Here is a 13994-nt window from a genome sequence, read left to right on the forward strand (position 1 = left end):
ATTTAACCGGTAATAGAGCATTCAACTCATTCAATATAAAAATCCCACTTAATAAATCTTCTTAATTTTTTTTTTACTTCTCTTTCCATTCTTTCCATCTACGGCTTTCGATGTGTATATAAATGTTGATCAATCAATTAGGCAATAAAACTTAATACTTCTTTTAAATAAAGTGAATTAGCCTTCTGATTTTGTGTTTTTTTTGCTGCTTCATCGGCGATTCGGTGCTCATTGTGTTTTTTGATGTTCCGTTGATCAAATTTGTGAATTAAAGTATCGGGAATTAATGAAATTGCTTGATGAGGATTTTATTAATATAATTTATGGAAATTATAAATATTAAGGGGGTTGTTAGCATATTTTGTAACTTTTTTGAGCAGTCTCTAATATTTTGACCTTAATAAGGGAACATTTGGAAATTATGTAGCACATTTAGGACTCCATTTCCACACTGTAACACTATGTAGCAAAATCATCAGCCGAAAATTGGCTTCGTAACAAATTTGTGGACGATACGAAATTTTCGAATATTTCCTAGTATGTTTAAGAACTAAGTCTAAAAACTAATCGAATGTTACTCCTTTCTCGAGTGCATATTAGCTAGGAGAATGCATGTCAAGTAAAATTTAAATGGTTTTAGAAGTTCTTGTATTGAAAACCTCAAGAAAATTGAAGAATTTGGTCTAATATGACAGAGGTTTTATCCTAAAATTCCATTTTTACCCTTGTTACACTTCTTAACCAGAGTTGCAGGACTTTAAGAGTACAGATTACAAAAGTCTATATAGGCGCCACTTCCTGGAGGTGCATTGGAGATTTGCCAGCTCTGTTCTAAGCCTAGCTTCATTGAATATATAACAGGAAGTCTAGATTGATAAAAATGGCTAAATTTCTACGTAATGCACCAAAACCAAGTGAATAGCCTCCAATGGGTTTTATTAACATGTTATTAAAAAACCTGAAGTAGTTCCTGCTAATGAATTGAAAGTTTAATAATTGATTAGCGATAGCGTGATTGAGAGTCGTTCACTTAAGGGACCAAATAATTATTGCCACTATATTTTTGACAGCAATAATACATTTTGCACTTGGTTTTGGAAAAGAGCAGATAGAAGACAACGATAGCATCAGCTTTGGACGCCTCATTAGAAAGACCACGGTTCGCAATTGATAATTTCGGACAACGAAATAAGAAAGCAAGTACACGAAAAAAAACTTTAATGCAACTTAAATCACTTTTTTTTTTTTAAATTTCCTGTACTAATCTTTCTAGACTACTTATGCAGCCAGCCCATTAATTTCAAAAAACTACACAACATCCAAAAAAACATATTTTTTTCAATTTAACATGACCTCCAGTCCCAAAAAGTCAACCTCACAACATTTAGAAGATATTGATAACCTTACACCTCCCCAACATATTCAATCAGCTTATAGCACTAAACAGATAAAACAGTTAAAAGTCATAGACAGCAATCATCATTCTATAGAATCTTAATCGCTTGAAAAACTGTGAAATAAATGGAAAGTAATAGAATTATTTTCTTAATACTTGGAAGAATTAGAATGTAAGCAAAAAAAGGAGTAAAGAAGAACTAAAGGTTTGTGCGGCAATAAAAAAAAAAGAGAAGCGGCGACTTTGATTGAGACGATTAACAATTGCGCTGAATGTTAATATTTAAATGCAATAAAATAAAACATGTGTAAAAGTTATTAAATGATCATAAAACAACATATGATTAATTATCCATATAACGTCGATGTAGCATCTGTGCGGTGATTCATTTGAATGCCTTAATAATGAAGATGAGCTTCACTGCTTGATTTGTTGTTAGAGATATGCATCGGTATATGCGCTATTGATTTGATTAATTGGTAAATTTTTTTTTTCCATTTATGACTACCGCTGCTTATAGTCTTCGATGAAATAAGCTTAGTAGCTTTTATATTTATTGCGAAACCGATGAGTAATGACAGATCAATTGTTCAAAGGTGAAGATTATTTGAAAGATTGAGATTTTTGTGTAAAGTTGTCATGCAAGTTGACTGAAATGGTGTGAAGTGGAATTAAAATGTCAATTTAGAGATTTAAAATAAATAAAAATATTAAAAATTTTTTGATATTTTTAGAGTTTTAAATTTATATTTTGTTTAAAATTATGTTTCAAAAAATTAAAAAAAAAATTACTTCTAAATTTAATAATTAAAATTTGAATTTAAAATTTTCAAATTCACAAAAATTAAAATTAAAGGTTTAAAATTCTAAAATTTTTTTAAAAAAATTAAACTAAATATTTTAAATTCAAAAATTACAAGACAATTTTTTAATTCAACTTTTTATTAAGACATTATCTTTCAAATAAAAAATATTGTAATTTTAAATCATAAATTAGTCCTAAGATTGAAATTTTTAATATTTTATATGACCAAATTTTACAATTTAATTCAATTTTTTACAATTTTTGATTTAAAATTGTACAAAACCGCAATATTTAAGATACTTTCGAAACCGATGAGTAATGACCTGTCAGGGGTAGACACTAGTCTACTAGACAGTTAGTAATAATTTAAAAAAATATAATTATTTGTAATAATAGAATTAAAATTGAAAGTTAATTTTATTATGAAATTTTTTCAAAATATTTGTTAAATTTTATGAATACATTTTAACATTTTACATTTTTTTTGAATATTTTAAATTTTAAATTTTGAAATTGAAATATTTTGCAATACTTTTTTCAGATTTTTTTCTAATTTTTTGAACTTTTCAAAATATTTTATAAAACTTAAAAATGTCTTTAAAATTTTTTAAAATATTTTCCGACATTTTTAGGATCGTTTTTAATTTTTAATTTATTGAAAAAAATTTTTTAAATTCACTTAACAAATTATAAATTTTTTGAAAATTAAAAATTTAAATTTTAAATTCATTCATATTTGTACACGCTTTTAAAATTATTACATAAGTTTAACTTTACACTTGTTCAAATACTTTTAATTTTAACATTTTAAAACTTAAAGTAAATATTATTTCAATTTCAAACCATTAAAAATTCATTAAAAAATTAAACAAACTTATTTATAATGAGCAGTAATTTGCCAATTTTGTGACAATCCCAAAAAACAAGCCATTCCTTATAAATTATTTTAACAGGATGTCATCTCGTTTACACCCTCAAGCCAATAACAATTATTAAGCATCACATTCAAAAAAATCATTAAAAATGCACACCTTTTTACTATTTTAAATGCAGCACTTAACTTAAAAAATATTAATTTCCATTATTTTGCCACCAAGAAGTTGAAAAATTAAAGAAAATTAAGTCAACTCTTAAAAAAATGACACTTGACAGCTGAAAACAAACATAATAAATGAACTGACGACTGAAATATCGATTTGTTTACATTACTTATGATAATTGCACATTCTTTACCATTTCCAGCATTATTGCATATTGTAAAAATGCATTAGTAAGACGCAAGAGCGCAACAACAATCACCAATTTAATTGTCAATAAAAAGTTAATTTGTCCATTTTACCTACACGCATGAAATTTCCATAAATTATAAAACCATTCTTACCTCTTCTTTATGTGTCGGCAAAATTTCTTTTGATCTCTCATAATTGCTCCATTCACTAGCTGTTATTGTTGTTGTTTCAGTCATTTATAATCACTGCTTTTTTGGATTTTTATTTTTTGCGCTTGTAGGGGTCGTGGATGATCGGTTTCTGTTGTGGTTGGTCGAGTCTTGAAGATGTAGCTATGAATTGCATTGCTGCATCTCGATCTCAGTTCCGTTTACAGTCTCTGCCTCAGTCTTAGTCTCAGTCTTAGTCTCAGTCTCAGTGTTTCTTAGTCTGCATCTCGAGCTCTGTCTCGGTGCCAGTCTCAGTCTATTTCTTCATTTTGGCCTTGTCTCTCTGTCTCGGTCTTGTATCTGTCCCGATTTCGGTTTGTGTCTCTATCTCAGTCACTATCCTGGTTTCTGTTCCGGTCTTTTTCCGATCTCTGTCGCGATCTCAGTCTCTAGCTTGGTCTCGGTCTCGGTTTCTGTCCCGGTCTTGTTCAAGTCTCTGTCCAGGTCTCGATCTCGGTCTTTATCTTGAGCTTAGTGACTTTTTTGATCATAGTCTCGGTCTCAGTATCGATTCAGGTCCTGATCCAGGTCCTGATCCATTCTCTGTCCTGGTCTCAATCTCTGTTTCAAACTTGGTCTCGGTCTAGGTCTTGATCTCTATCCTGGATCCGATCTCTGTTCAGGTCCCGGTCTCGATATCTGTCTCGATATCGGTCTCTGTCCTTGTCCGGATCTTGGCCTCGATTCAGGCTTGTGTCTCGGTCACGGTCTCTGTTCCGTTCCGGTCTCTGTCTCAGTCTCGGCTTCAATCTCTGTTCTGGTCTCGGTCTCTGTCGTAGTGTGCCCCGGTCTCGGTCTTAGTCTGAGTCTCGGTACTGGTGTCGGTCTCGAGAATTCATCGATTCTGAATCTTCAGAAAATCTCAATTTAAACTAGGCAAAACACACGATCATCTGAAAAAATCCCATACTGGATACCCTAAACAATCACAATTATAAATCAAAGCAGGTATATTAACCAAAGAGAAACAAAAGACTCTCTGCATATGTATATACATATATACACATAAATGTGCGTTCTATGCGCGCGAAATAAAAAATTAAAATTATAACCGCACTAAGTGGAATCCAGTTTGAGTTTGAGAAAAGCCGCAAATTATTGCTCATTGGACTTGTTTGTGTTTCTGAAATATATTTTTGCTGTTGTCTGTTCGGCATACAAAAAAATGTTGAATTAAGAAGAAGTACAAGCAACCTAATGAGCCATAGCAAGGAATGATGTGCTTTTCATTGCGCAATGCATACATAACAAATAATAATATCGACAATTATGTACAGGGCAGAGAAGACTCTTTGAAATGCATAATGATAACCCTTCACAAAATGTTAAAATGAGGCCTTTTGGCTGTTACTCAGTAATTTCCTCTCACTTCCAAACCGATTATATTGAAAAATCATTCTTATTGCCATGGCGCCTATAGTATTATTAATCTTATGTTCTCATGTATCCTCATTCTCATTGCAAACGGCCACCCAATTAGATACTATAGTTGTGTATATACTGCAGTAGCTACATGTGACATGAATGTCTTTAAATTTTAATTTTTTGTCATCATCTGCAGCAGAACATTCAGCACAAAAATTGCATAAAAAATATTAAAAATAATAATTTTCTCTTCCAATTTTTATGACAAAATTAATTATGTCGCATTTATCATCCGTTTCAACAAATGACTGGGCTGGCATGAAAGAGAATGTGTATTTTTTTTTTTCATGAGCAGCTTTGCTAATTTACCAGAATTCCTATAGGACAATTTTTAAATTATCATGCATAAGAAATTATTAATCATGTGAGGATGGATGAATTAAAGAATTTTTTCGAAGGAAAATATATATAAACGGCGCCAACGGATTACTCAATGAAAGTTTTATTCGGGATAGGAATAAAGAAGAGAAAGGATGAGTTGTGGAGGTATTGGGATTTGTGGATGTGAATAGAACGCATTTTAGGAGATGAAGTGATTAAGAGACTGATGAGCTGTGGTTTCTAACTCAGAAGACACACAGCGTAGAAATGGTCGAAAATCCAGCTTTGAGCTTACTTGACTTTGGCTTAAGGTTGGCAAGAGGTCGGGTCTCATTGAATCTGACCTGAAGCCAGAGTCATACTAGCTTGAATAAGTAGAATTGAGCTTGAAGTCAATTTTAATGAAGTTGACTCGAAATCAGCTTAAAGATTAGCGCTAGTTTGGCAAATTGAGGATGGTTACGATAAGAACCACTTAAAAGAAGTACAAACAGATCCAAGGAATTCAATTAAGAAAGAAGCTGTTCATAGAAATAATGTCCCAAGCAACACATTAAGACGGACTATATTTCTTGCCGTAAAAATGGATAAGTTTAGGTTTGTAAAGGTGTAGAATAACAATATTAAGCATCACAGCCAAGAATACATCCAGAAAGGGGAGATTGACAGTTTTACATGACCAGAGCTATTCTATCCATCCAAATGAGTCACCAACTTTAAAAGATTTTGATACACATTCTAATAATTATACACAAATAACACAATTTGGTTAATCGATCAAAAATTCTGTCTTAGTTCTACCTTGATGACTTTGTCTTGAATTCGGTTTAAGTCTGGCATTAAGCCAAAGTCACGCTAAGCCGGAATAGGATTTTCGATCGACTAACCGACTCATTCTTGTCAAGAAACATTGAATCCAGACAAAATGATCACCAAACTACACGAATATCCAACAAAAAATCCATTCAAGCACTGCCGAAAGAGAAATGATTTCGTTTTTTGTTTTACTTAATTTTAATCGCTGCAGACACACACGTAGTCTCAAAAATAGTCATCTTCATTTTCTCACAACACACAGTAGATGATCATCATGACATAATAACTCAATTATTAACAGCTCAATATTACATTTCGATGATGATGAAGCAATTATTGAAATGAACATCCTTGAAAATCATTCATATGAATTAAAATCGACATGAATGAGAAAATTGAGATACAAAAATTATCTACATTTCAAATTTTAATGAAGAAATCATCATTTATGTCTGTTATTGTCTTTAATTTTAATTTCTCACCTTACCAATTTGTGCCACCCTGAATGATTGACTGGCTATAATTTACATCGACACTAAAATATTTAAATATAACAGCAAAATGATTATTATGGGTAATTTTAATATTTATGTTATTTGACCGGATGGAATGGAAATTAGAGAGGAAGATGTGTCTTGGATGTTGGTCTGTTTGTATTGGATGTTTGACTAAATTGAATAATTTTTGGATATGTTTGTCGTTTGAGGATGTATGGTGAACGTTTTGTAACCATACTGATTGTATATCATTAGTATTGATGCATAATGCATGATTGTTCGGCATTAGGTTACCAATCGATAAATCGATCAAAAATCAGACACCGGACCAGTTTGCTCATAACTCATGTAAACATCGCAAATTCGGCAAATGATTTGTTAAGGTATCTTGAAAATATGGCTCCGGATTTTGGATTAATAAGCTCACAAGTACTTTGCTGGCTGTTATTCAGAAATAATCAGGATTCTTCAGTATTAGGATGATTTAATGCGTTTTGCTGAGACGCTGCCTAAGTTATTCTCGACGGCTCTCAGCTGTCTACCAATACAAATCGATGAAGTGTCCCAGATTTTGGATTTTAATTTAAACCTCTAAATTTGCTAAATTCTTTATTTATCAAAATCATGATTTTGTTGTTTCGCATAAACGATATACCCAAAATATTCGTCCCGTTACTGTTTGGGATTCTTCGCATATAGATGTAATCAATACTTAAGCTTTTGCCGCAGGTCTTTAAATCCACTGATTTTGTAAAGAATAACCTAACGTGGATGATCAAAAAACTCTTGCGGAAGAGAACAGTAATGTCTTTTAAAACTAGCTTCAGGTTGACATTTCTAAGTCCGATCGCAAATACTGATGGCCAGCATAAGCTGAAGTTAATAGTCATATGCATCCAGAAGTGGTTCCATATAGTGTTAATTTGCGTTTCGTTAATAAATGACGAAAAGTTCAGGCAAAATGATACGCTGCGCGTCTTCAAATAATGTATCAATGGCATAGCTTTAACGGAATTTTGATTAAGTTCATTCTAATTTGCGTCGCTCGTGCATATATTGCAATAATGTTTCCAACAAATTCTATTAAAACTTTAAACGCCGGAAATTTGATATTTCAACAGGAAGAACCAAAATTTGTCTTGAGGAAATAATCAAAAATTTATTCAAATATTCACAACAATTTAAAAGAAATTCTCAAAGACACTAAACACAATTTTTTTTAAAAAATCCAGTCACATTCTTATTTTATATTTCAAATCAACAGCAATCAACATAATATCACCATTATAGTAATTTCCATCACTCCTCCCTTCCTGCGGATTTATAATTTGAGGGTATTTACATTCTCAACTCGACTGCATAATGGCGAGAATGAGAGACGTCCAACTGTTATCATTTAATTAATGCCCTATGCGCAAAACAACGGCGCAGGATGAAAAATATTTTTATTTTTTCATGTATTTATTGGACCACCAAAAGTTTCGAGTTTATATTTAAATGATATAAAATAAGAATACTTACCCTTCGGATTGTTGTTTTGTGTTGCTTTGATAAAATGCGTGAAATAAGAAATTATGTTGAGTTAACGTGTCATTATTTGAATGTGTGTATTATAGAATAATATTAATGGAGCATCATCATCATCTACAGCAATTGTTATGTGAGAAAAAAAGATTGAAGAGGAAAAGTGGTGAGTTAGGAAGGTCGTGCTTGTTTTGATGGATTAGAAGCGCATTTTTGTGTTGAGATAGAGATCCAGCACATATATTTGAGTCTTACTGGATTTTATAAGTGTCCTTAAATTAGGATTCTTCTAAAATTGCAGGTCTGTTGGCAATAAATGCAGGTTTGTAACTTTGGACGAACTTTTTACTGCAAGATTTGCACATCTAAAATCCAGGAAATGCAGGACAATGGTTCTTGATTAAACCCTACCTTAAACATATCAATTTCACATATTTTGAAACTTTATCGATCGACATGCATTAATGACGTTGCTATGGTAGGCAACGATACGACGGTATCTGAGCCGTAATCAGAAATTCTTACTAGATTTTTTAAGGTGGAGGTTCGACCTATTTTTTGAAATTTGTACCCTTAGTCTTTCTTGGTTGTGCCCTTTGACAGTATTCTGAGAACAAAGTGGCATCCACTTGTCCAATTTGGCTGTTTTGGGTTCTTCTACGTCATTGTGTTGACAGCAAATGGCAAAATTGATATAGCAATGAATTGCTGTCACCGTGAAGAACCAAGCAGTACTATAAAGACGATTTGAAGGTTTTAACAAGGGTCGGAAACTCAAATGTAAGGTACTGGATTTACTATACTTTTCACACAAGTATTGATACATTAGGCAAAGTACTCTACAGTACTGTATTTATTGCACTTTCACACAAGTACAGGACAGTACTGTCCTTTTCGCTCAAAGGTCAGTCTTTAAATCAGAATTGGCAGGAATCCAATGTGGAGGTACACTCCAAAAAATTTTAAATTTTAACTTTTTTAAAAAAAGTTTTAACGTTTTTTCAATCATTTTTTGGATATTTTTTGGATTATACTGTATAATAGGAATAAGGACTTTAATTCCTGCCAACTCTGCTTTTAATAATTCTACAAATGATTCCGTTAATCCCTTAAAAACCTGACAATCTGCCATCAAAACCCTTACATATCCTCACTTAAATCAAGCTTCCCAAATGAGAATATGGTTAATATCATAATCCACAAAATGTGTATTAATAATATGTTCCAACATTATTAGATCAACTGCGGGCGACTTTACATTCTCTTTCAAAAACTCATTTTTCTCTCTCTTCCTTCCAACTTTTTTTATTATTCATAATAAATTGAGAACATGTGTCATCATTGTTTTTTCATTATTATATTCGGGGTTAATTGTTGTTTGTTGAAATCGGCCCACCCTCTGATCTTTTATTTCATCTTACATGCATCCACATATTGCTGATGATTTTATAATAAAAACACATAATAAATCAATATTTTTTTATATTGAAAAAAATATTAAATTCCATAACAATTTATAAATAATTGAAAGTATAATAATGTATTATCGATGACTGCATGTCGATGTAGAAAAATAAAGTTTAATTGGAAATAAATATCTCAAATTTTTCATATCATCATTATGTAACATATTGAACATTCACCAGATTTGATATGTCTGAGAGTATTTTAGATAATGTGAAAAAATATGAATTTAATTGGGGGAAACAAGCAAGGTTAAATGAGCACAGATACTGATTTAAATTTTGAATGAATTTATAGCTGCAGAGATAATTTGATGGTGATGCTATCTGACTAAAATCTCATTTTTTTTTTCGGGGAGCTTCTTTTGTTTCATATAAAAAAAAGAGTTAATTGATGAGTTATTAAGAAATTGATGAGATAATTACGTTAAGAAGGAACTTGATGCAGATTTTGGATAATAATTTTGAATATAGCAAGTGGTTGGTATGAATAATGATGTTATTGCTAAGTGATTCAAGTTGATGCGGAGATTAGTAGAGGATGTAGATGATTTGGTGCAATTTTCTTGAATTTAATACTTGATTGTATCTAAATTTTTCATTATTTTTGCATTTATAGACATTGTTTCACCCTGAATAGCACTAATAGGTTAATCTATCAAATATCCGTCGCAAATATCTATTTTGACCCCTAACAGGCAAAAAGAATGCTCTAAAGAGCTTGTTCTTCTGATATATAATACATGAGCATGCTCAGCTCTCAGCTTACTCTGCTCTTGAGTGTTCTATGATTGCTAGTAGATTCTGACATAGTGCCGAAATCAATTTCATTATGGAATCTTGCCAGGGTCATGCCATCCTGGTACATAATAACTTGATAAACAAATCATGCTTAATAGTGTCGTAGAACCGTATCCTAAAGATGAGCTCTCATAGCTGATTCACTCAATTTAAATTCAGTAGATTCTCTGTTGGTGTCGAATTGAGTTGATTTTGAGCACTAAAATCTAAACAATTTTAGTGGAAATTAGAGTAAATTCTGTATAATTATTAAACTCATAAAAATCATATAATCTGATACTGGAGAGCCGTTTACCCATTACAGTATGCCAAAACAACGATTTTTAGAGCCCTGCACCCCTGTCCTCCTCATTTGCGAATTTTCAGTCGAATATTTCTTTATTTGAGCTTTTTCAAAATTGAAGACTCCGATACTTACTTACTGGAACCATGCTCCAACTTGGAGCCTAAATTATTACAAAAGGCTTTCCAACTGACTCTAATATTGGCCACATCAACAGAAGACTCCGTATATCCCCTTAAAATCGAACAAAGTAAGTAAACGACCCCTAAGCCTTAACATCAATTTAACACAACATCGATTAAAACCAAATCAAACTCACCCCTCTTCCACCCCCATCTTCTTAATATTTCCCAACGGAGAAATTTTTTCAATTTGTCACTAAATCTACAACTTCACAAAATAAACATTAAAAACGTTTATCCATCCAATAAATTAAATTCTCTACGCAGCTCATTGTTGTTACATCATCACAATACAATAAAAAAAAGACAAACAACACACGAGTCGGTAATAACAATGAAAATTGAGAGGGTGATAATGTGAAAAATTGCTTGTATTAACAGTGATTTTTCCTTTTTTGTTGTTGTGAAGAAAAAAGGACTGAAAAATTGGGGAAAAGATATATTGCGTTCTTGTGGATGTTTTGGACGAAATTATCCAAGAGAGTTTAAGGAATTGCACAAAGATACAGACAGGCGTAACTTTTTCTCCAGACGAAGCTTGTCCTCCTAGACGAAGCCTGTCCCCCTAGACGAAGCCTGTCCCCCTAGACGAAGCCTGTCCCCCTAGACGAAGCCTGTCCCCCTAGACGAAGCCTGTCCCCCTAGACGAAGCCTGTCCTCCAGACGAAGCCTGTCTTCCTATACGAAGCCTGTCCCCTTAGACGAAGCCTGTCCCCCTAGACGAAGCCTGTCCCCCTAGACGAAGCCTGTCCCTCATGACGAACTTGTCCCTCTAGATGAAGCCTGTCCGCTAGACGTAGCCTATCCCCCAGACGTAGCCTGTCACCTAGACGTAGCATGTCTCACAGACGTAGTTTGTCTCACAGACGTAGCCTATCCGCTAGACGTAGACCCTTGCACAAACGCGTAGACATGCAGGGGTAGACGGAAGATGGGACTTATGGGGTCTTGAAAAATTTTGATCAAACTTTGGGAAGCTTGAGTCTCATCCTTAAAAATGTCTGACAATGCTTCAAAATTCTTCTATTTGCTAGGGTGCTTCGTGAAAAAAATCCTAAAATCCCACCTAAATTTTGGCGACCCTCCTGAATGAAGACCCCTTGGCTGCATCCCTAGATACAGGCATACAGTCCAAGCACTCAGTTAAGGATCTTAAACTACAGTTCAGAATACGCAGCTCATCAAAAAGCTAGAAGAACTCCTAGTTAGACCTCTGGATACATTATAGAGTCCAAGAAGTCAATTATGGAGCCCTAACCTACAATCCAGAACATAAAACCCACTAAAAAGCTCCCAAAAACTTCCTAACAATATACCCTTAAGGGACACCAAGGATGAACTTAGCAATAAATAAAAATACAAAGGATAATATATCAAAGTTTGACTTTCTCATGTCACACACAAACACAATGGATGAAAAGTCTCATTCTTATGACTTTCTTTTGTTTGTAACACCCTCAAAAAATTTTATATCAAAATCATCCCTTCTTTTCAAGTCTTATTTACCGTGTAAACTCACTAGTATTGTAAGCCATTGAGTCTATTTGTCATGTTTATAGATCGTACATTGTGGATGAAAGAAGAAGGAAGTAAAGAACATATTTGTCACATGATTTAACATTATTGGATTCACATTTTGTAAAGGAAGTATAATGAAAATGGTTGAAACTGTTGAAAGGGGGCAATTTAGCTTCTTTACACAATATAAAAGCCATAAAAATACCAATAATCGTAAAAAAAATTTTTGATGATTTTTAAGGAAGCAGAGCGGGTGGTAATAGAAATTTTTACGTCTATCTACACAAAAAATCCATAAATCATTTAGCACTGGAAATTATTAGTCACTATCTCGTCCAATCACTCCACTGAGAATTGTACGACACATCCACATATACTAATGTGTGATGAACATGCTCAATGTGACACTTGATGACTTCAATGGATGTATTTCAATATTCAAATTGGATGACAAATTTGTATTTTGAAAATTGAATAAGAATCGATCATATTTCTTACTATCTAATTGATGTCTAGAGGTTCCAATTTCTTAGAAATGTTTGCAGTCGTTTTGTAATTTGAGAGGATGTTGATTTTGAGGATATTTTTAAGGATTCTGGGAATGGATTGTGAATGTGCTAGACTGTTTGTCTCGGTGGGAATATTTTGACAATTTTTGAGTGCTGTGTGGTAAATTTTTGCTATATTTCAAGCTTAATCACAATTTATGACATTAAATCCCCCTAAAACTTCGGAATTAAGCATTCCCTAACCCATTATTCATCAACAACTCCATCACACAACTGACTGACCAATAATCTTAATTAAGTGTGACCAAAAATGTTCATTTTTTATCAAAAAAAAATTAATGAATTGAGGCGTGATATGTGATATTGATAAGACCTTTAGGGCGACACAAGCTGATGTCATAAATCATCTGCATTTTTCGTCCACGACTAATTTGGATGGGGTCGTTCAATAATGATGTAAATATAGAATAGTATTAATCGGTGTCGAGTAGACAAAACTGCATTAGAACTAGTCATCAACTGGGCATTAAGTTGGCATATTTTAAGAAATTTTGAACAATTTTTGTCCACTTGAGGGTTAATCGTTCAAAAACCGACCTTCGCACAGACTTGATTCTGAATTTGGTTTGAATCATTTACCAGGCCTGTGACTCTGAGACAGTATTTGTTTTAGAGATCATTTCATTCCTGAGTCACGTCGGTTTGTTGCCGGATTTGGTATCGATTAACCAACTTGTACTATTTGAAAATTAAGCAATTACGCATTTTTCTTTTGGATGACCATGGTCTCGAACATCACAGTCGTCTGCTCCCGTACATCATGACAATTCCTTTTAAGAACAGGTTATAGCCTCCCGGAGGCGGACACCTCTAGTGACTAATGACAAAAATGTTACAAAAAGTGTATAAAAAGAGTCGAAAAAGTGCCAAAATGACAAACTTTGTCGCATGATTGCCAACTCCCTGAGAATTGCCTGAGACTTGCCTGAGACCTCCTCACTTACCTAGACTGCATT

Source organism: Chironomus tepperi, unplaced genomic scaffold (genome assembly GCF_022539635.2).
Source record: "Chironomus tepperi strain 1889 unplaced genomic scaffold, CSIRO-AGI_Ctep_v1 contig_373, whole genome shotgun sequence".
Taxonomy (NCBI): domain Eukaryota; kingdom Metazoa; phylum Arthropoda; class Insecta; order Diptera; family Chironomidae; genus Chironomus; species Chironomus tepperi.